We start from the raw sequence: 22,944 nt of genomic DNA, 5'->3' as shown, positions 1-22,944 counted from the left end.
TCCAGCACATGTCTGAAGAGGATTCAGTAAAGTGAGAAGATCTAGCTGGAGTAATATACCATTGGGTTAGGATTTTGTATGCATTTTCCTGGATGCGTACACAACGAGAGCCTTGTGGGGGAGGCTGAATATATCTGGCAATACAGTCATAGGTATGGTTATCCCAGTTTCTCTTTCCCAATTATGTATAAAAGGCGGTTTAGAAATGAGGGGTGAAGCCCGCAATTTGCCTATGTATTTGTGAAATTAGCTTTCTTGGAGGTTTGGGAGTGATAATGAGAGCCTCGAACCAGCCTATTGGACGAAGACGTTCCCCTTTAGCATTGTTCCTTGTTAGGAATGATTTAATGTGTGGGATTAAGGTAAGGTCACATGGGCGAGGGTTGAGTAAGGCATGTATGGCATCCGTCTCTAACAGCTTCCCAGGAAAATCCAGGAGACTGCTGATAGGTAAGCAGGAAGATCTGATCAGTTTGGAAGAGGATTGTAATAAAATTGGAGAGGATGTGCCTAAAACATCTGCAACTGTCAGAATAGGGGAGGGGAAGCGAACTGAACAGTGGGAGGAGTTCAGCCATCTCCAGGCGTCCAGTGTTGCTTTTAAAATTGGGTAATTAGGTAGTGGTATATGTGGGGGGGTATGATGACCCAGAAGGACGGTCCGAAACGGTAAGCCTAGTATGCTTTGTTCTAGGTCTACACAATGGTTTATAGGTAGTGTTGCGGAGTCAGTTTACCACTCTAGCCAGTAGTATTGCTTTCCCATACAATTCTGGGTCAGGAAGACCAATGCCTCCTAGCTGACATGGATGGGCTAAAAGTTTGTAGGAGAGTCAAGCTATTTTACCATTCCAGATGAAGGATCTAAATTTTTGCTTCAAGGATGTGTAGAAGGATTTAGGTATAGGGATTGGAAGGACTTGCTGGAGGTATGTTAGGCGCGGCAGGATTAATGAGGTAAGAAGATTTTTACGCCCAACCAGGATAGCATGGGTGCCCTAGCCTGTAAGTTGTCTATAGCTTTAAATAGGGAGTTTTTAGGGGGAATGTAGTTTAGGGAGAAAAGGTCTGGGATACGTGAGCTAATATTAACTCCTAGGTAAGTGATAGTGGGGGAGGACCAATTAAAAGGAGAATTTTCCATCAATAGGGATTTAGTTTGAGCAGGCAGCCCTGAAGAAAGAATCAGTGATTTACTTGCATTGATCTTGAAGTTTGAGATGGAGCTATATTGTTGTAGGTGGTTTTGTATGCTAATTAGGGAGGTTTTGGGGTTTGTCGTCATAATCATCACGTCATCGGCAAACGCCGCGATTTTGTGTTCCCTTCCTCCCAGATACAGACCCTTAATGTTGCGGTCATTTCGATGTGTAGTTAGAAGGGGTTCCATCGCCAAAACAAAGAGGAGAGGGGATAGGGGACAGCCCTGTCGGGTACCATTATGAATGTGGAAAGGTGTAGAGAGGTTGCCATTAACCATTACTAGGGCAGTGGCCTGTGCATACATAGCAAAGATCGCTTGAACAAAGGGACCAGGTAAGCCAAAGCCCAACAAAACTTGCCTTAAATATGTCCAGTTAATTCTGTCGAACGCTTTTTCAGCGTCGGTGCTAAGTAAAAGGAGAGGAAAGGAGGTTTATTTGGCATGGCATAATGCATTGATAACCCTCGTCGTGTTGTCCTTGCCCTCTCTATTGCGGACGAAGCCCACCTGGTCCCCATGTATCAATAAGGGAAGGAAGTTTGCAAGACGATTAGCCAGCATTTTAGCTAAGAGTTTGAGGTCAATATTAAAAAGGGAAATGGGTCTATAATTAGGGCATAATTTAGGGTCTTTCCCTTCTTTGGGGATCAGTGCTATGTGTGCGGTTGTCATATCTCTAGACAGAGAATTACCCTTGAGTGCTAGATTACAGACACTAACAAGATGCGGGAGTAATTGCTTCTTGAAAGTTTTATAATATGATGATGGGAGACCATCGGGGCCAGGGCTTTTACCTAAGGGAATTTGGGAGAGAGCTACAGATAGCTCCTCAATAGAGAAGGGTGTTGCAAGAGAATTCTTTTGTTCTTTTGTGGTTCATTAAGCGTTGGGGGAATATTCGCCTCCAAAAAGGAGGAAATTAAAGACTGATGCGATTCAGAGCCCCGGGGGCCCCCTCCTCATAAAAAGCTCTAAATTGATTGGCTAACAATTTTATTTTTTAAATCTTTGTCTGTTTAGAGCAGGGGTGCACAACCTTTTGGTCTGGGTCAGCAAATCAGCCGACAAATGAGCAATTCCTTGTTTATCGACTGATCAGCTGCACGATTATACCGGCCAGATATAAGATATGAGCATTTCTATGAACACTTTTTCCAAGTAATTGTCCCAAATATCGTGGTGCAGCATAGCCCCTGAAACTGAAGCGTTATACTTACCTCCTTCCCACTGCCCCGGTCCTTCGCACTGCCCCCGCTGTTTACACCTGGCAGTGCATGGACATGGTCATACACCATTCCAGCCAATGATTGGCACATCGCTAATGTCAGCCAGCTTAATGCCCATTTTTCAGGTGACATAAACCCTCTAAGGGTTTATGTCTATATACCTGCTTCCACAAAATACAGATTGAGGAGTGCGATATACTTGCTTCCACAAAATATTGATTAAGGGGTTCTATATTCCTGTTTCCACAAAATACTGATCGAGGGGTGCGATATACCTGCTTCCACAAAAAAAAAATGATTAAGGGGTTTGATATCCCTGCTTCCAAAAAATACAGATTGAGGGTTGAGATATACCTGCTTCCACCAAATATTGATTAAGGGGTTCTATATACCTGCTTCCACAAAATTCAGATTGAGGGTTGCAATATACCTGCTTCCACAAAATATTGATTAAGGTGTTCTATATACTTGCTTCCACCAAATACTGATTAAGGGGTATGATATACCTGCTTCCACCAAAGATTGATTAAGGAGTTCTATATACATGCTTCCACCAAATACTGATTGAGGGGTGCGATATACCTGCTTCCACCAAATATTGATTGAGGCCTACAATACACTTGTTTCCCTGCTTCCACAAAATACTGATTAAGGGGATTGATATACCTGCTTCTGCAAAATACTGATTTAGGGGTTTGATATACCTGCTTCCACAAAATACAGATTGAGGGGTGCGATATACCTGCTTCCACCAAACATTGATTAAGGGGTTCTATATACTTGCTTCCACCAAATACTGATTAAGGGGTACGATATACCTGCTTCCACCAAAGATTGATTAAGGAGTTCTATATACATGCTTCCACAAAATACTGATTGAGGGGTGCAATATACCTGCTTCCACCAAATATTGATTAAGGGTTTCTGTCACCTTAAAAATGGGTATTAAGCTGGCTGATAAACCTGCCTCCACCAAATACTCATTGAGGCCTGCGATACACCTGCTTCCACAAAATACTGATTAAGAGGTTTGATAGACCTGCTTCTACCAAATATTGATTGAGGCCTGCAATGCACCTACTTCCACAAAATACTGATAATAAAGGGGTTTGATATACCTGCTTTCACAATTTACTGATTGAGTGGTGCGATATACCTGCTTCCACCAAATATTGATTAAGGGGTTCTATATACCTGCTTCCACAAAATATAGATTGAGGGGTGCAATATGCCTGCTTCCACAAAATATTGAATAAGGGGTTTGATATACCTGCTTCCACCAAATATTGATTAAGGGGTTCTATATACCTGCTTCCACAAAAGACTGATTGAGGGGTCCGATATACCTGCTTCCACAAAATATTGAATAAGGGGTTTGATATACCTACTTCCACAAAATACAGATTGAGGGGTAGGATATACCTGCTTCCACTAAATATTGATTAAGGATTTCTATATACCTGCTTCCACAAAATACTGATTAAGGGGTGCGATATACCTGCTTCCGCCAAATATTGATTAAGGAGTTCTATATACCTGCTTCCACAAAATCCCAATTAAGGAGTTCTATATACCGCTTCCACAAAATCCCCATTAAGGGGTTTGATATACCGGCTTCCACAAAATACTTAGAGGCCTGCGATACACCTGCTTCCACAAAATACTAATTAAGGGGATTGATATATCTGCTTCCACAAAATACTTATTAAAGGGGATTGATATAACTGCTTCCACCAAATACTGATTTAGGGGTTCTATATACCTGCTTCCACAAAGTACAGATTGAGGGGTTCGATATACCTGCTTCCACAAAATATTGAATAAGGGGTTTGATATACCTGCTTCCACAAAATTCAGATTGAGGGTTGCAATATACCTGCTTCCACAAAATATTGATTAAGGTGTTCTATATACCTGCTTCCACAAAATACTAATACTACTTGATATAACTGCCTTCACCAAATATTGATTGAGGCCTGCGATACACCTGCTTAAACAAAATACTGATTAAGGGGATGGATATCCCTGCTTCCACCAAATATTAATTGAGGCCTGTGATATACCTGCTTCCACAAAATACTGATTTAGGGGATTGGTATCCCTGCTTCCACCAAATATTAATTGAGGCCTGTGATATACCTGCTTCCACAAAATACTGATTGAGGGGTGTGATATAACTGCTTCCAGCAAATATTGATTGAGGCCTGTGATACACCTGCTTCCACAAAATACTGAATAAGGGGATTGGTATACCTGCTTCCACCAAATATTGATTGAGGCCTGCGATATACCTGCTTCCACAAATACTGCTCTTCTCTAGGGACTTTGGCACAGGGTCATTTTGAAAATGACAGGCATAGGAAGAGGCAGGCCATTCCGCAGGAGTGGTAGGGGTCGGGCAGGTGCACCAGGCCGGAGCATAAGTGGGAAGTTGGAGAAGATGCGTGTGATTACGTCAAAGGACGCACCAGAGTTGGTTGAGTGGCTCACTCAGCCTTCCGCTTCTGCACCCTCCACATCCTCTGTATCTGCATCTTCCTCACTCTCTGCTATGGGAACCCCTAAAGACACCACCACCATAGCCCCTCCACTCGAGTCAGAGGAATTATTTTCCCATCCGTTCCCAGACCTTTCTGATGCGCAGCCATTCTTGGCATCGCATGAGGCAGAGGAGGTAGCAACGGCCGCCACCCAGCGGTCTGACGACAGTACCCAGATCAGCCCAAAAAGGGTGGTTCCCGCTGTTGCTGCCTACTCTGAGACCTTTAATGTCAGTGGTGGTAAAGGTGACGATGATGACGTGTCGATGGACCTCACATGGGAGCCCACAAAATATTAAGAGAATGGAAGTTAAGAGGGAGAGGCGGAGCAGCATATAGGGAGGAGAAGGAGGAGAAGCAGGCAGAATTTGCAGTGCACAGGAGGCAAAAAGCAGACTGCAAATGTATCTGGAGCGAGCCATCCACCATGCACGGTCACATCTTGCGCCGCCACATGGCTCCGCAGTGTGGGCTTTTTTTAACTCGTCAGCTGCTGACAATAGTGTTGCCATCTGCAGCTTGTGATGTCAACGCATAAGTCGCGGTAATCCCAAAACTCACCTAGGGACAACCGCCTTAAGAAGGGACCTGGCCTACCATCATCGAGCCCAGTGGGAGAAACAGCATCAGAACCCACAAAGATACACTCACAGCGCTCTACGTCCTGCCTCTTCTCCTTCTCCTCTCCCCTCCCATTTGTCCTCCACCTTCCACCGTGCCATCGCAGCATTTATCTGGCAGAAGGCAGGCTTCCGTGGCCCAAATGTTTGAGCGTAAAAAGTTGATGACGCCGGATAACACTCTTGCCCAATGGCTGACCGCTGGCTTGTCGGAACTGCTATCCCATCAACTACTACCATATAAACTGGTGGATTCGGAGGCCTTTAGAACATTTGTGGCCATTGGCACACCACAATGGAATGTCCCCTAAAGGAAATATTTCTCCCAGAAGAGCATCCCAGAGCTATATAGCCACGTTCAGCGGCAAGTGAATATAGCTCTGGCACACAGTGTCAGTGCCAAGATACATCTGACTACAGACACGTGGTCTAGCAAACATGGGCAGGAGAGGTACACAACTTTTACTGCCCACTGGGTGAACCTTCTGACAGCCGTCAAGTATGTAACCAGTGGCACCTGTGTGTATTTGGTGTTACCGCCACGGATTGCATGCAGGCCTGCCTCTTCTTCTCCTACTCCATCCTCCTTATCCTTCTCGGCTGACTCCTCCTTTTCCACTGCTACCACCTCTTCCGCTGCACCCCTCCAGCTCCCCAGAACCTATTTGACGTGCCAGGTGAGACGTTGCCATGCTGTGCTGAGGCTGTTGTGCCTGGAAGCCAAGAGCCACACCTGTCCTGCACTGCTTTCAGCTCTGCGGTCACAGGCCGATCAGTGGCTAATCCCGCTTAATTTGACAGTTGGTAAAGTGGTGTGCGACAACAGTGCCAATCTGCTGAGCGCACTGAAACAGGGCAAAATGACACACGTGCCGTCCTGAACTTAGTCGTGCAGCGTTTCGTTGCCAAATACCCCGGGGTCCAGGATGTCTTGGGGCAGGCCAAGAAAATCTCTGGCCATTTTAGAAGATCTTTCACGGCCATGGCTCGCCTTGCTGACGTTCAGCGGCGACATCACCTGTCCGTCAGACATCTGATTTGTAACAGCCGGACGCACTGGAACTCCACCTTGTATATGCTTGATAGGCTGCTCCAGCAGCATCGTGCTGTTAATGACTACCTGTACGAACTTTGCAGCAGGACAGATTCTGGGGAGCTTAGTTTCTTTTCACTGGGCCAGTAGCTGCTCATTCGCGATGCATGCAGACTTATGCGGCCATGAGAACACCAAACTGGTCAGTGGCAGCCAGGGCACCATCAGTGACATCGTACCTTACACCTTCTGGAGCTTGCATTGCGTTGTGTCATTGATCAAGCCGTCGAGGAGCAGGAGCTGGAAGATGAGTAAGTTGCAATGCTGAATGAATTCCCAGGGGGGCTACTCCATCTGAGACAAGTCAGCAGGAGTCTGAAGAGGAGTCAGAGGAGGATGGTGGCTGGGGGGAGGAGAAGCAAGAAGAGCAGGCTTTGAGGGGGACTTTAAAGTTTTCGGGGATCCCTGGTGTTGTCCGTGGCTGGGGGGAGCAGACCAAGGACGACATTTTCCTGGGCGATGAGCAGGAGCAAGGGCGCTCCACCGCTTACAATTTAGTGCAAATAGGGGTCTTTATGCTCCAGTGTTTGAAGAGGGACCCCCGTATAAAAAGCATAAATGGCAAGGACCAGTACTGGGTGGCAACCTACATAGACGCCCGGTACAACCACAAAATGGCGGACATATTACCAGCATCACAGAGGGCTGTCAGAATGCAGCATTACCAGGCCTTGCTGCAAGAAAGGCTGCATTCTGCTGTTGCGGGCGCTGGCAGAGGAATTTCCACAAACAGCAAACCAATCCTACCACGCCTTCAAGAACAGGGCGGTTTGAAGATGTGTTGGTCACTTTGGATATGAGGTCATTCTTGCATCCAACCCATTGACAGCCGCACTCTGGATCCAGCCTCAGGGAACGTCTAGACCAACAGGTGTCTGACTACATTGGGTTAACTGCCATTGTGGATGCTCTGAGAAGCGAGGAACCCCTGGACTACTAGGTGTGCAGGCTTAACCTGTGGCCAGAGCTGGCACAATTTGCCATGGAACTCTTGGCTTGCCCCTCGTCGAGTGTCCTGTCCAAAAGGACGTTCAGCGCAGCGGGGGGATCATGACTGATAAGCGCACTCGCCTAGCTCACGACATTGTGGACTACCTCACATTTCTAAAAATGAATGAGGCATGGATCTCGGAGGAATTCGACACCTGTGACGACCACATGTAATTAAATTTCCTCATGCCAGCCCACATATATCCGCCACAACACAGAACAAATAATGGTCCTTCTCTTATGTATATTATGTATATACAGCGGCATAAAAGGCCTTTTCTGTCAGGTGAATGCCTAATTTTTGGGGCCGCTACTCCAGTGGCCTACAGTAAAATTGTTATACAGTGACTGCCTAATGTACCTCCAGCCACATAATCACTTGTTCTTTTCTATCAATTGAATGCCTAGTTTTTGGGGCCTGTACTGGCCTATAGTAAAATAGTTTTCCAGTGACTGTCTAATATACCTCCACCCACATAATCGCTTGTTCTTTTCTGTCAGGTGAATGTCTAATTTTTGGGCCTGTACAGTGAAATTGTTATTCCGTGACCACCAAATGTACCTCCAGCCACATAATCACTTGTTTTTTTCTGTCCAGTGAATGCCTCATTTTTTGTGCCTGTACTCCACTGGCCTACAGTAAAATTGTTATTCCATGACTGCCTAATGTACCTCAAGTACATAATCACTTGTTCTTTTCTGTCAGGTGAATGCCTAATTTTTGGGGCCTGTACTCCACTGGCCTATAGTAAAATTGCTATTCAGTGACCGGCTAATGTACCTCCAGCCACATAATCACTTGTTCTTTTTTGTCAGGTAAATGCCAAATTTTTGGGGCTTGTACTGGCCTACAGTAAAATTGTTATCCAGTGACCGCCTAATGTACCTCCAGCAACATAATCACTTGTTCTTTTCTTTCAAGTGAATGCCTAATTTTTCGGGCATGTACTTCCGTGGTCTAAAATAAAATGTTTCTAGGCTCCAGCAGGGCACATTTTTGAGAGTTTCCCTTTAAGACACATAAAAATGCCCCCTGATCAAAATACATATATTTTGTGAGAATTTTTGCCATTGATCCCCCTCTGGTATGTCACTGTCCATGTTGTGGGACTATTTGTGCACTTCTAGTACGTGTTGGGTGGCTGCAAATATGATCTGAAGGTTTTTCAGGTTTGCCTGCCATTAAAGTCAATGGGGTTCGCTGCGAACGCGCAGTTCACGAATATTTTATCGCGAACGCTTGTTCGCATTCGCAAATCATCCCGGACGATGTTCGTCCATCAGTAGTGGCCAGGGCTGAAAGGAAAAACTGGCAGCAGATCACCGCTGAACACGACGCCCAGGACCGCGGCGGTAAGCAGGGGAACAGCAGCGGACAGCAGCCGATGTTACAGGGTGCAAGGATATTTCTGACAATAAAGGTCCTTTGTGCAAGTGTCACATGATCACATAATTGGAATCTACAGATCTTGTAGAATCCATGGCTGACATAACTATTTTAACTATTTTTCTGAAATGTCTGGTTTAATAAACACTTATATGCCCCATTAAACAACAATTCTGGAGCATTTTTCTTAGACTACTATGTTTTTACTTTCTCTGTTATTCCTCCTAGAAATGCATGAATAAATAGACAAATGAGGGTGTGCCCTGACCCATTCTGACACTGTCCAATAAGTGTACACTATGGCAGATTATTATTATTATATATGTTTATTTATTAACATATTAAGCAGTCAGCTCCTTGGGTCTCCCTAGTGGTGGTTGAAGGCATCCAACAATTGTATTTTTAAATAGCCCTTGAAAAGAGAAATGGTAACACCCAGTTGTCAATTAACTCATGCATTTCTAGGTGGAATAACAGAAGAAAAGATTCTTATATTTTTTTAATTAAAGGAGTTGTCTCATCTCACCATCACTAAGGCAAAATAAGACTAAACCCCAAGCACTAGGTGGCCTGGAAACGGCATAGCAAACAGCGGAGCAGTTTTCATTGCAGTATATAGGAGCTACGGAAACAGTGAGTACCGCCATGCTTCGCTGTTTCCCAGCCACCTCGCTGTTGAGGTTTCATCTCATCTTGCCTTACTAATTATAATAAGACAACGCCTTCAATTGGAAATGCAGATATTTACTAAGATGTGTCAAGAGAGCTGCCAGGTGCTCTTTAAAAGAGGGGATTGATCTGAGCAAACAACTTTGGAAGTCAGTACAGTACCATAATGTCATATCTCATAGGAGCCTCTTAAATACAGATATCCTTACAATTATTTTCTAACCTTCCACTTTCATTTAGTGTTTCCTACAAATTCTAAAAGTCAAGGCCATGTAATCAATAAAGCATGGGCATTGTTTAAATGTTACTGAATACAGAACATGTAGCTCTGGGGATTCCAAGAACTGGCTGGAACCTGATGATAACAACACTGGAAAAGAGATAGGCGCAACGTCTTCTAATCTAGTGCCTTTGGGAGAAAAATTGGAGGACAAAACATCTCACAAAAAACGGGAATATTCAATGACTTGCTGTTCAGAAAATGTTCGCTCCTTACAGAGATTTCATTCTCAATGCCCAGTTCATTTCCAAAATTAATCAAACTATTTTTGTCCAAAATTTTGGGATCTGATAACTGGGAATCAAGGTTACTGAATATCAAATCTATTTATTATGGGGGCTGTCCACTCCTTTAGTATTGATCCTCAGGATAGACCATCAATATCTGATCTGAGTCCACCTACAATGGGAGTACATTGCTCTAGGAGGAGCCAGAGCAGAGGATCGGAGTTGTAGTGGCTCTGGCTGTTACAATCAATCACAGTTACTTTCCAAACACCATTGCTCCCTAGAGTCACCCAGTCACTGAAGGGTGCACCTTTTCTACCATCAGGGCACACCCTTATTATGGGGCGCCTGCCTGGTGGTAGTTGGGGTGCCTGTGCAATGACCGGTGTATGATGCTGGATTCAGTAACCAGGCCAGTTGTAGAAAATGAACAAGTCTTTTTACTAAAGTGCAGAATGAGAGTTGTAGTACATCCAACTATAGCAAAAACACAGTTTCTGCAATATACAGTGTGATTCCCCAGGTGGTTTTGTATGTATTTGAGCAAGGATGGAAATGATCGTACTTTTTCCTCTCTATCTTTCTCAAGTCTCTTCCTGCAGAATCTATGGCTGGCAATCTCACTTTCGTAATTGTGCCTGAGGCAAACAGGTTTTAGAGATATCACTGCCCCAAGTCATGTCCAAGTGTGAAGGGTGTCTTAAAAGTATTCCCTTCACTGCAGTAAAGTATAAATAGCTTAGGTAGCAGGATACCATACTGACTCCAATGCTTAGCCATGCAAATTTCTAAATCTTCTTGTGTCTCTCTTTTTCTTCCTTTCTGTAGATCATCCAGAGATTGGGGAGTCTCTGTACCTTTAGTCCAGTCTTGTGAGGAATGGAGTACATGTGTGACGGTCATGTACACTACACACAGGGGGGGAGAATAGTGACCACTGCGCTCCACCCTCACCCCTGGCCCTGCCTTCTTGGCTCGCAAGTCCTAATGACAGGGGACAACTAGACGGCAGTCCCTAACTTAGGATACGTGCTGGGAAGACAGACAAGACAAATAAGGGAATGTAAACGGACCGGGTCAATACCTAGAGAGCTACGCAGTACTAAGGAATGAGCAGAGAATAGTCAGGAAAAGCCGAGGTCAAATACCAGGAGAGAAACGAAGTACCAGAGGAGTCAGCGAAGAATCGTCAGGTGGAAGCCGGGGTCAGGATACCAGGAGAGATTCGCAGTACAGGAGGAGCAGGCAAAGGATCGTCAGGGAACAGGATCAGGTAGTATTCAGTAGTCCAACAAAATGCCAGGAACCTAGAATTAACAGGCAACCTGTGGCCAGCAGGCTGCATGTATTTATAGTGGGGTCTGAGGGTCATGTGACGTGGCCAGCGTCACATGACCGACAGACAGACAAGTCGAGCACAGCGTGATTAGCTCGGCGCTTAAGGCAGACCTAGGAGCAGGGAGCCTGCCAGCTAGCAAAGCCGCCCTAGGAACGAGGCCAAACACAGATCCTCGCTCCTGAAGCTAAGCAGCAGGTCTGCGGCTGATGAGAGACCGAGTGCGCCTTTGGTGCCCCGTGACAACATGGAGTTGATTCCTCACCGTTTCTCTACTTGCTGCAACTCTGTAGACTCAGCAAGGGGTGGATTCAGAATCCACACCTGTTTCCTGTATGTTTACATCCAAAACAGCATGGGCATGGTCAGATACTCCACTGTAGCCAATGACTGGCTCCAGTGGTGATGTGTTTTTATGTGCACGTCACCACTGGGGGGAGTCTTTAGCTGCAGCAAAGCATGTCACCATGCTCACACAGCTTCGGATGTCAACATTGACACAGCAGAGGACAGGAGCGACGGGAAGCAGTTGTGTAGTTTTTCTGTTTGCGGAGACAGTCTGAATTCACTTGCTGAAAAATCAGTGTTCCCTAAGAATACCTTTAAGTTAACAAGATCGTATACTATGACTGTATACATTTAGAGTTTTGAAGTGTCAGATACATTAAAATCAATCATCAAGTCTATTAATCTGTCTTAGTATGTAAACTAAGAATTACAGTAGATGTCTTCATACTGGATCTAGCCTCACTTGCTTGCTATTGAGGGGTTAAATTTGGCATAGCCCTGTCTTTTGCAACACACATCTGTCACGGAATGTGTACAGGAAACAATGCAAAACAACATGCATAAATGACTCGCTGGATCCAAAAGCTAAGGAACAAAAGGGAGACCCCTGTAGAAGACCTGGCACTTTCCCTGGCTGCTCAGCCTATGCATAGATCCGAATGGTGGAGGTATGCATATCCACGTACCTTGACTATATAAGCCCTGAGCACCCTACAATAGTGAGGGGACACGACCACCGGCTCCCTACACCAGACACGGAGGGAGTCAGGGTCACCTGGGATCCAACAAACAGAAAATAACAGATAACAGTTTAACACTTAACTTTGTAGAGGAGAGGAGAACCAGATGGGCATGCACACATACTCCAGGAAGAAATATAAGCCGCCCAGAAAAGCATTCTGGGGAGGAATTTAAAGGGAAGCAATTAGTCCAACCCATGACAGCTGAGACTAACGAGATAAGTAACTGAATACCACAACAAAGAAACTCAAGGGGGAAGTTCTGAAAGGCCTCTGTCAGAGCTTCTCAGCTGTCTGGTTGTGACAGTACCCCTCCCTCTACGAGTGGACTCCGGACACTCAGAACCCACCTTCTCAGGATGGGACCTATGGAAAGCCCTGATGAGACGAGAGGCCTTAATGTCCGTCACTGGGACCCACATCCTCTCCTCAGGACCATACCCCTCCCAATGAACAAGGTACTGAAGAGAACCACGGACAAGACGAGAATCCACAATTCTAGAGACCTGAAATTCAAGATTCCCATCAACCATAATCGGAGGAGGAGGCAAAGGCGAGGGTACAATGGGTTGAACATAAGGTTTCAATAAGGACTTATGAAAAACATTATGGATCTTCCAAGCCTGAGGAAGATCAAGACGGTATGCAACAGGATTGATGACAGACAGGATTTTGTAAGGCCCAATAAACCTAGGACCCAACTTCCAGGAGGGAACCTTCAATTTGATATTCTTGGTAGACAACTACACCAGATCACCAACATTCAGGTCCGGACCAAGCACATGTCTCTTATCTGCCACACGCTTATATCTCTCACTCATGCTCTTTAGATTATCTTGAATCTTTTGCCAAATAGATGACAAAGACGAGGAGAATCTGTCCTCATCAGGTAAACCAGAAGACCCCTCTCCCGAGAAAGTCCCAAACTGCGGATGAAACCCATATGCACCAAAAAATGGTGACTTATCAGAGGACTCCTGACGACGGTTATTTAAAGCAAACTCAGCAAGGGACAAAAAAGAACACCAATCCTCTTGATTCTCCGCCACAAAACAGCGCAGATATGTCTCCAGATTCTGATTGACGCGCTCCGTCTGACCATTCGACTGCGGGTGGAAAGCAGAAGAGAATGACAACCGAACCCCCAAGCGAGAACAGAAAGCCTTCCAGAATCTGGAAACAAACTGCGTGCCCCTATCAGAGACTATGTCTGAAGGAATACCGTGCAATTTGACAATGTGATCAATAAATGCCTGCGCCAGCGTCTTAGCATTGGGCAAACCAGGAAAAGGGATGAAATGCACCATTTTGCTAAAACGGTCCACCACCACCAGAATCACAGTCTTCCCCGAGGAACGAGGCAGGTCCGTGATAAAGTCCATGGACAGATGTGTCCAAGGACAGGAAGGAATGGGTAAGGGAAGGAGAGGACCTGATGGCCGTGAATGAGGGACTTTAGCACGAGCGCAAGTCTCGCAGGCTGCCACAAAACCCTCAACCGACTTACGAAGCGCAGGCCACCAGAATCTTCGAGCGATGAGATCCAGTGTGCCTCTTACCCCCGGGTGCCCAGCAAGGACCGTATCGTGGTGTTCTTTAAAAATCTTGTGTCTTAAAGCGAGAGGCACAAACAACCTCCCAGGAGGACAAAGATCAGGAGCCTCTGACTGGGCTGCCTGCACCTCTGCCTCCAATTCAGGAAAAAGAGCCGAGACCACCACACCTTCAGCCAAAATGGGACCCGGGTCTTCAAAATTCCCGCCTCCCGGAAAACAACGTGACAGGGCATCTGCCTTCACATTCTTAACTCCAGGGCGAAACGTGACAACAAAATTAAACCTAGAAAAGAACAAAGACCATCTGGCCTGTCTCGGGTTCAGACGCTTGGCTGACTCCAAGTAAGCCAGATTTTTATGGTCAGTAAATACGGTAATAGGGTGTCTGGCTCCCTCTAGCCAATGGCGCCATTCCTCAAAAGCCAACTTGATGGCCAACAATTCCCTATCTCCCACATCGTAATTTCTCTCTGCGGAGGAGAGTTTTCTTGAGAAAAAGGCACACGGTCGCCAATTGGCAGGAGAGGAACCCTGAGACAAGACCGCCCCCACACCCACCTCAGAAGCATCAACCTCAACTATGAAGGGTAAAGAAACATCAGGTTGCACCAAGATGGGAGCGGAAGCAAAACTCTCCTTGATATCAGAAAAAGCCTTACGCGCCTCTACTGACCAAGAAGAAAAATCTACCCCCTTTCTGGTCATGTCAGTGAGTGGTTTAACAATAGAAGAATAATTCAAAATGAACTTCCTGTAATAATTGGCAAAGCCCAAAAAACGCATCAGCTCAGCGCCTTCTGATTCTCAGGAAGCTCCCACTCAAGCACAGCGCGGACCTTCTCGGGGTCCATGCGAAAACCAGAAGCGGAGAGAAGAAACCCCAGAAATTGAATTTCTGGAACCGCAAACACACATTTTTCCAGTTTCGCATATAATTTATTCTCCCGCAGGATGAGCAAGACCTGACGTAAATGTTCCTTATGAGTTTTGAAATCGGGAGAAAAAATCAAAATGTCATCTAAATACACCAATACAAATTTTCCCATCAAATGATAAAAAATGCTGTTCACGAAATGCTGAAAAACGGCTGGGGCATTCATCAAACCAAAAGGCATAACCAAATTTTCAAAATGGCCCTCAGGGGTATTGAAGGCCGTCTTCCATTCGTCCCCTTCTCTGACCCTGACCAGGTTGTATGCCCCTCTTAGATCTAATTTGGAAAAGACTTTAGCCCCAACAACCTGGTTAAACAGGTCCGGGATCAGAGGAAGCGGATAAGGGTCACGAATTGTGATATTGTTCAGCTCCCTGAAATCCAGACAAGGTCTTAAAGAACCATCTTTTTTCTTAACAAAGAAAAAACCAGCGGCAACAGGTAACTTCGAGGGTCGTATGTGTCCTTTTCTCAGACTCTCAGAGATATAAGCACGCATAGCGACCCTCTCAAGTTGGGAAAGATTGTATAAACGAGATTTAGGCAGCTTGGCGTCTGGGATGAGATTAATAGGGCAATCGTACTCCCTGTGCGGGGGCAAATCCTGAACTCCACTCTCAGAGAAGACATCCGAAAATTCAGAGAGAAAAGATGGTACAGTCTTAGTAGCAACCTCAGAAACAGATGTCATGAGGCAATTCTCTCTGCAAAAGTCACTCCAACCATTTATTTGCTTCGCTTGCCAATCAATGGTGGGGTTATGCTTAGTGAGCCAGGGCAGCCCCAACACCAGCGGGGTGGGCAAACCGCTAAGGACGAAACATGACACATCCTCAACATGAGCATCACTCACAATTAAACGGATATTGTGAACTATGCCCTTTAATGATTTCTGAGAAAGTGGAGCGGAATCGATAGCAAAAACAGGAATATCCTTTCTCAAAGTGCACACCTGGAAACCATGAGTTATCGCAAATTGATTATCAATGAGATTGACCGCTGCTCCACTATCCACAAAAATCTCACAAAAAATGTTCTTGCTCTCTAGCGCCACCCTAGCCGGTAGGACAAAACGGGAACTACAAGTAAACGGAAAACCTTCAATTTCCGCCTCAACCCTGCCAATAGTAACAGACGGAACATTTTTAAAAGATTCTTTCCTCTTTGTTTCTTTATTATACCCAGAGAACTGCCTGAATCTCCTAGAGGGACAAATATTTGCCAAATGATTAATACCTCCACAACAAAAACAAACCCTCCCATGCGGGCTGAATCTTCTATTGTCAGAAGCAATCAACCCCAGCTGCATGGGCTCCTGCTCAGAAGGGGCTGACAGCGACTGAGACCCCTGCGCAGAGAATGGGACCGCTGCACAGTCCTGGGACCGAGTATGACAGGAAGGAGAGATCTCTCCTCTCTCTAAGACGCCTGTCAATACGAACGGCCTGAGACATAGCAGAGTCCAAAGAAATAGGCCTTTCATGAAAGGCAAATGCATCTTTCAATCCCTCTGAAAGACCATGGCAAAATTGACTTCGGAGTGCAGCATCATTCCAACCAGTATCAGCTGCCCATCTCCGAAATTCTGAGCAGTATATTTCTGCGGATTGTTTACCCTGGCATAAGAGACGTAGTCTAGACTCCGCCAGAGCAATACGATCCGGATCATCATATATCTGACCCAGGGCTAAAAAGAATTCATCCACTGAACGGAGAGGCCGTGCCCCCTCCGGCAGCGCAAAGGCCCAGGACTGAGCGTTACCTCTGAGCAGCGATATAATGATCCCCACCCTCCGTTCCTCATCTCCATAGGAAAGGGGAAGAAGGCGAAAATGGAGTTTGCAAGCCTCTCTAAAACGCACAAAATTCTCACTACCCCCGGAGAACGTATCCGGGAGCGAGATCTTAGGCTCAGAACAAGCTCCATGAACGCAAGCTGAACCGGTCACTTGAAGCTGAGAAAAAGTCTTACGGAGGTCAGCTACCTCCAATGAAAGACCCTGGAAGCGTTCAGCCAAAAGTGAAACCGTATCCATGCTTAAGACGGTTTTGGCGGCTTATAATGTCACGGAATGTGTACAGGAAACAATGCAAAACAACATGCATAAATGACTCGCTGGATCCAAAAGCTAAGGAACAAAAGGGAGACCCCTGTAGAAGACCTGGCACTTTCCCTGGCTGCTCAGCCTATGCATAGATCCGAATGGTGGAGGTATGCATATCCACGTACCTTGACTATATAAGCCCTGAGCACCCTACAATAGTGAGGGGACACGACCACCGGCTCCCTACACCAGACACGGAGGGAGTCAGGGTCACCTGGGATCCAACAAACAGAAAATAACAGATAACAGTTTTAACACTTAACTTTGTAGAGGAGAGGAGAACCAGATGGGCATGCACACATACTCCAGGAAGAAATATAAGCCGCCCAGAAAAGCATTCTGGGGAGGAATTTAAAGGGAAGCAATTAGTCCAACCCATGACAGCTGAGAGAGGCTAACGAGATGAGGAACTGAATACCACAACACAGAAACTCAAGGGGGAGGTTCTGAAAGGCCTCTGTCAGAGCTTCTCAGCTGTCTGGTTGTGACAACATCCTGGAATTTAGGGGGAAGTATATCAAGACTGGCATCCCCATATACCAATTTTTATCTCCTGTGCATCGGATGCACTTAATTTAATAAGAGGCAGTGCATCTCTGGCAGTCCATGCACCAACTATTCAAATTTATGCCAGCTAGATGCTTTCGCAGACTTGAGTTATAATTTATGCCAGTTTCTGACATAAGTTCTAATAAATCTGGTGGGCCACTATAGGCTCTGCACCCTCCCAATAAGCCCTATTTTTTGTCCCTTTAGAAAATGGACGAGAAGGTGAAAAAGCTGAATATTATGGTGCTAATATGGCAATACGGTATGCCATAATTTGACTTTTTTATGCCACAGAAGGGGCATAAAGTCTTGATAAATACCCCTCTTAGAACTTCCTCTCTCTTCTTGAAATGAAATCTTAATTTTGTTCTTCCATTATATGGGTGCATATTGTTATAGTATGATGTTGAATAGACTACTGTAATCACCACTGCAGCCTACCATCAAACCAACTAATGCTTCTCCCCTTACTCTATTATTAAAGATGTTCAGATTGTAAGTTGATTGCTGTGAGTCTGGCTCACAGCACCCCTGGCCAACTGCGTATTATGTCGGAAGACAGTTAGACAGTTCCTTGCCACATTCATTCAGGTATTGCATTATAGGACATAATACATGGATTGCTCCAGTCTGCCAGAGTGGGAGCTGCTTTTTCAGATGGACTCTAAGTTCAGGGGACCCCACTCATTGGTTCCCTTATGTTCTTACAGGGCATATGAACAGTGGTTATCTTAATGAGTCATACTTTTTAACTTCAATGCTCAATTTATTCTCCTTTCCTCTTACTCCAACATTGTATCCAGGGGAGCACCCAGGAATTTTGTCTAGGGGGGGTCCGAAAGACCGACTACTTGGCGATACTAAAAGCTCTGTAGGAGCAGAACAATGCAAATTCTTTGGCCCTGCCCATTATTAAAATCCCCTCCTACATATAATAGGCCACTGTAGAATGTACAGCTGACATTCTATAGGTGAGGCCTGTCTCTACACATCATCCAGAGAGGGGAGGCCAGTCCTGGCTGCACTGCCTGCTTCACATTATACAATAAACAGCAGGCTACAGCCAGGAAGCTCCTCCGCTCTCCTCCCTCCCCAGATCCTGCTCAAGGCCTGTGGTTCCCCCCACCATCTGCCACCCGCCCGTGGCCTGCTGCCCACCTTGACCGTCCTCACCCAGATCTGAATCCTCTGGAGCCGGAGCATCTCCTCTCCTACATAGCACCCCATACCTCTTACATCCAGTGATGTCACCTTTGTTGTAGACGTTCTCTTTCTTTATCTTCTCCATTCAGACCAGACCGCCATGATGATTTTTCAGCCATCTCCCGTCTCTGCAGAGATTGACAAACAGACATTAGTTTCCCACATTTCCATCATCTTCACATCTTCTGAACACCCTTTCCTGCCACCCCCAATACTATACTGCAGAAACAGTCCCTCTGGAAATACTACTGCCACACAGATAGTGCCCCCTTTAACAATTATTGGCACACAGTGCTCTAAAAAATAACTGTGCCCAGACACTAATAGCATAAAGATAATGTACCCCCAAAATTATTGTGCTAAGCTGATACTGTGGCAGGGTGCCCCCCAAAGTAACAGGGCTCCCCAAAATATAAATAATTCTCTGCCAGAGCACACTTAGTAGTAATAATGCCCCTATAGTGCCCATACTAGTAATAATGTTCCTCATAGCCCCCCAGTAGTAGCAAAGCTCCGCATAATACCCCCTAGTACTAATAATTCTCCCTACAATATGACAGTACATGAAATACCCCCGCTTAGTGCCAGCTGTTGAGCTAATGTCCCCATAATGTATGCCAGTATAAAATACCCCTATATAGTGCCCCAGTAAAGGCCCTCATAGTGCTCCTCTCCCCCTTCCCCACAGTGTCCCCCATAATATGCCAGTAAAAAATGCCCCTTCTAAGTGCCACCATATGCCCCAATAGTGCTCCTCTCCCCTATAGTGCCTCCCATAATGTGCCAGTAAAAAATGCCCCCTTAGTGCCACCAAATGCCATAGTGCCCCCCATAATGTGCCAATAAGAATAAAGGCCCCTTTAGAGCCCCCACTTCCCCATAGTACCCCCAAATAATGCCCCTATAGTGCCACCAGATGCCCCACAGTGCCATTCTCCCCTATAGTGCCCCCATAATGTGTCAATAAAAAAAAGCCCCTTTAGACCCCCAGATGCCCCCATAGTGCTCCTCTCCCCCATGGTGCCCCCCAAATAATGCCCCTATAGTGCCACCAGATGCCCCATAGTGCCATTCTCCCCTATAGTGCCCCCCATAGTGTGTAAAAAAAAATGCCCCTTTAGAGCCCCCATAGTGCTCCTCTCCCCCATGGTGCCCCCCCCCCTCCCCATAATGTGCCAGTAAGAAGTGCCACCCCCAAAAAAATGGGGCTGTAAGAATTGTCAGATGCCAGCTCCCCCCCCCCCTCCAAAAAACAAGACAAAAAACAAAACAAAAAAAAACACTGATACTTACCTCCATCAGCAGCGATGTGAAGCAGGCCTCTTCCGGCCTGTGTCCCTGCTGTGTGCTGCCCGGCTCCGGCGGCGCGATGATGACGTCATCGCGCCGCCTGAGCCGGCCTCTAATAGGCTGCAGGCATTAGTGCCTGCGGCCTATCAGAAGAACATGGGAGGGACACAGCTCTCCCTCCCCTGCCGCAGCACAGCACAGGCATCTATATTGCTGTCCTGAGGACGGCGATACACATGGATATGGAGATGAGCGCTTCCACAATGGAAGCGCTCATCTCCTACTGCCCCCCCGGCATCCCCCACCGCTTCTGGAATTACATCCAGGGCCGCGCCGCCTGTGGTGATCGGCAGTGCGGCCCTGAAGGATAAAAAAAAAAAAGCATTGTCTGGGTGTTCTAGGGGGGGTCCAGACCCGCTGGACCACCCCTGTTGGTGCGCCACTGATTGTATCTACTGCCTGTCACACCCCAAATTAGCTGACAAATGCTCAGAGAACACAAATCCAAATCCTGGCACTGTTACAATGTTACAACCAGGTCCCTCTGTATATCCGTTGACAAGTCTTCAGACCAAATGAAACCAAATTATGGTTTTCCAACCTCTTCATTTAAGCAATTGCGGGAAATCTAAGCATTACGACTAGTGTTGAGTGAGTGAAATTTTATTCACAGCCGATTTTTCCTTGTGCTTCATTGTAGCGAATCGATTTTCTCTGAATGGAGGTAAAAAAAATTTTTTTTAATCATACTTACCTCATCCATTTCATCACAACGATCTGGCCGCCGCCATCTTCACTGAAGATCTCGCACACAATCCAGTCAGTGATGACGTATATGACGTCACCACGCCGGCCGACATGATGACGTGATTGATCTTCAATCAAGATGGTGGTGGCCGGCTCTTCTCGATCCAATGATGAGGAATGAAGAAAGTATGATTTAATTTATTTTATTTTTTTACACTTTAATATTAATGTCAGAGTCTGCGATCAGCAATGAACGCGGCATCTGAGGGGTACAATGACGGGGAGCTATTGCTGCTCCCTGTCATTGCACCCACTGCTTACAAAGAAATGCGCTTCAGTAATTCATCACAAAGCAAATTATTTTGTAAAATTCGGTGAAGAAGCCAAATTTAATTTTACAATACTTCGCTCATCTCTATGAAACAATAGCTACACTTTAAACAGAATACGTCAATATGAAGTTTTCGGATGACTAAATGACTGGCATTGAATGGGTGGACTACAATTAAAGTCACAATAGAGATTGGGTTCCAGTAGATAAAGGCTGAGAAGCTCTGATCTAGATAATAAATGTTTTTGGTGACGTCACCCAAAGTTAATGCGCTTCGTTATTGACGCAAGCCAAATTAAATTAAAACCTGACACATGATCCTTGACATGTCTGTTAAATTAATGAAAAATATGAAATATCATGTACAGAAGTGCATTTGTCATATCACCTTTCTTTCAAATTAGGTTATTGCTTCTTTATGACTAATACCTGACCTTCTAGTCAACAACCTTGTATTTAATATGAATGAATTGAATTAAACAGAAATATTTTCTGGCTAGTATTATAAGCAAGGTTGTATACTTTTGGGCTATTGTATCACAGATATATCATTTTTGTGTTAACATACCTGCTGGAGACTGGGCTTAGAATATATTATGGATTTTAATATATCGCTGTCTATAGATTTTGTAAATTCCTGCAAATGACTGTAACTAATAGTGACTGCAGTAGTAGAGAGAAAAAATGGAAGGCCACAGCAGCGTCTCATCAATATTCTTCTTTATTTAGAGCACCTCACAACAAGGCATAAAAAATCTTTGCTGCAACGTTTCGGCTAGGAATAGCCTTTGTCAAGCATGTTTGTAATTAAAATCACAGCCTATAAATCACAAATAATAAGACCGCCCACACCGCTAAGCAACCAATCGAGATTAGTATGTGTGTAACACACCTGCATAATCGACCCATGAGTACTGACATAATGAGACATATCAGCCAGCTGCAACAAATAGCAATCATACCTGTGTGGGGCCACCATGCACAGACCTCCTCCGTCAATCCAGCGTCTCATAATCGGCAATGCGCATGTCCGCATACGTCATCGCATACGTCACCACAAGGCGACATGCGCATGACGTGCCCGAATGAATCCTGATACATCGTCTGCGCCGGTCTACTTGCGTCATCAGGGGGCGGCCGACAAACGTCACAAGGCCACTCCCACCTGGCGTTCCAGGCTGACAAATGCATGAGGACTCAATAGAAATTACCAATAGAGGGCGCTCGCGCTACTGTCAAATTTAAACAGTGTGCAGAGCGCTTGCTGGATTAGAGCCACAATTAGGTACCGTAGGTGCATTGCACAAATTATAGGCGCAAGGAAAGACCAAGGCAACTGTGAAAAAATGTAAGCACCACACAGGTGTAGGTGCAGCGGGCATAATACAAAAAGGTAACGATAAAAAATCATTATGTGTTAACAGCAGATAACACCCTCAATAGGCTCAAATTCTCATTGATGAATTATACACCATATCAAAATATTTGAACAAAAAAACTCTAATATTTATCGTGCAGTGATATCAAGCGGTGTGAATAATGCATATAATTTAAAAACATAGCAAAATATTATAACAGAAGAGAAATATATGAAAATAGCTCAGAATTAGCTGATGCCAGCCACATTAA

General features: G+C 45.4%; 1 protein-coding gene across 1 annotated transcript in view; it reads right to left on the bottom strand.

The window, feature by feature from the left end:
- GPR158 (G protein-coupled receptor 158) overlaps positions 1-22,944 on the bottom strand; it is a 443,660-nt gene that overhangs the window by 137,341 nt on the left and 283,375 nt on the right. The gene's annotated exons all lie outside the window — the stretch shown is intronic.

This window comes from Bufo gargarizans, chromosome 5, assembly GCF_014858855.1.
Source record: "Bufo gargarizans isolate SCDJY-AF-19 chromosome 5, ASM1485885v1, whole genome shotgun sequence".
Classification (NCBI taxonomy): domain Eukaryota; kingdom Metazoa; phylum Chordata; class Amphibia; order Anura; family Bufonidae; genus Bufo; species Bufo gargarizans.
Note: the sequence above shows the minus strand (reverse complement) of the source record. Positions and strands in the feature narration are given on the sequence as shown.